Source organism: Elephantulus edwardii, unplaced genomic scaffold (genome assembly GCF_000299155.1).
Source record: "Elephantulus edwardii isolate Elephantulus edwardi_28Jun2011 unplaced genomic scaffold, EleEdw1.0 scaffold00337, whole genome shotgun sequence".
Taxonomy (NCBI): domain Eukaryota; kingdom Metazoa; phylum Chordata; class Mammalia; order Macroscelidea; family Macroscelididae; genus Elephantulus; species Elephantulus edwardii.
This window is the reverse complement of record NW_006400087.1, coordinates 260,728-262,758: the sequence shown is the minus strand read 5'-3', so window position 1 is coordinate 262,758 and position 2,031 is coordinate 260,728.

The window sequence follows — 2,031 nt, the reverse complement described above, 5'->3', positions numbered from 1 at the left end:
AAGCAGCGCATACCTCTGTGTCTTTGTACACACACATATATATACACATATGCATATATACACACATATGCACAATTACATAGTCTCTCTCTCACGTGCACACATACACACACACTACTTCTGTACATAAGGAAACACACACATAGAATTTCCCACAATTAAACATCATTTTTAATTGTGAGAATGGAAGAGATTTTAGATTCCAAGTCCTGTCTCCCTTCCATCCAGGACGACAACTGTAGGACCTTCCCTGAGTAGGCCATTTGTTGTCTGTCTATCAGGCCCAGCACTTTGCCTGAATATGAATTCCTTCAAGGAGTTATGAGACAGAGGTCAGTGCCTGATGATCAGCAGTGATCATGAATTTGCCCTCAAGATAACCCAGGTATGGCTGGTGTCTCATCCCCCTTGACTCTTCTGTAATATGCTCATTTGCTTCATCTCTATCTGTGTTGTCTTTTTTCAGACACAGAGGAGTCTGGGTGGCACAAGTAGTTTGATATAGCTGTTAGTCCAAAGGTTGGTGGTTTGATGCCACCAAGTAGACCCACGGAGGAAAACCTGATGGTCTCCTAAAAGACTAGACACTGAAAACCCTGTGGAGCACAGTTCTCTTCTGTACTACATGAGGTCATCACAGATGGGACTGAACACATTCAGCTAATAAGAACAATCCAGACATTAGAACAAAAGGGCAAGGTTCAGCAGCTCTGTCACAAAGCCAAGCCAGAGACTATGTAAGAAAGTCCGGAGAGGGAGCCAATTATGCCTCCCAGTCCAGTACTTCAGCACACCTGGTCATGTCCAAAGGGCAAAAGACCAGGGCACGGTGTGCAAATAATCTGGAAACCAAGAGAATCAGAGTCATAGACATTCCTGGGGAGTGTCTGGACAGTGGCCAACTTCAGCAAGTGTACAGCTCTATTCAGACAGATATACTGGAGGAGAGGTACTCTGTGTTCTAGCGAAAAAGAACTTAATCCTAAACCACACATCCCAGGTGATGGTGGAGGAGTCAAGGCAGGGAAGAAAGGCAAAGCCTCCACCCTCACTGACCACCATGGCACACTACAGAAATGCTGTTTGCACTGAAGTGAAAGAAGAGAGGACACTAAATTCTTGTTACAGTTTTTCTTGCAGAAGAGCTTGTTTGGTTTGTAACTCTCCATCAAGTTCACTCACTTTCTATTAGGAATTCAAAGGCCATAGGGACACAGTGTCAATTGGCGATGGCTCACCAGATGAGAAAAAGTACATTAGCTAGCTGAACCCAGGGAAACAGACACCATGAGCTCCCCATCACAGCGGGGAAACAAAGGCCCACATGTTTCACAAGACCAAGCCCAACTGTAAGGGAGAGGGCCATGCTTTCCCATCTCTGGGAAATCACAAACCTCCTCCCACAGTGAGATACGAACTTACTACAAGCACCCTTGAAAATTACCTAGCAAATTATTTAACAACATTCATTAAGCATAAAGACCAATTTTGATATTTTTCTTTTAAAACAGGCAAGTTTTTAAAACACTTTAAGCTTGAGAAACAACTTGACATGTGGGGAAATTAAATGCAAAATTATTAATTACTTCGTTCTCTCTATGGAAAACAAGTGTATACTAAAATATAGATTGATATTTAATTATATATTATAGACAACATTATGAATGGAATGCTTTCTTCTTTTTTGCTTTAAAAATCAAATGGCTTGGTGCAACCACTGTGGAAGGCAGTATGGCGCTTTCTCAAAATGTTGCAAATAGACATACTATTTGACCCAGCAATTCCACTACTGGGAATATATCCCAAAGAGACCATAACTGACATCCAAGCAGATATATGCACACCCATGTTTATAGCAGCTCTGTTCACAACAGCAGGGAGTTGGAAACAACCCAGGTGACCATCAACAAACAAATGGATAGAGAAGCTGTGGTATATCCACACAATGGAATACTATGCTGCATTGAAAAACAAGGAACTCATGCAATATTATTCAAAATGGGTGAGCCTGGAGGACATTATGCTGAGTGA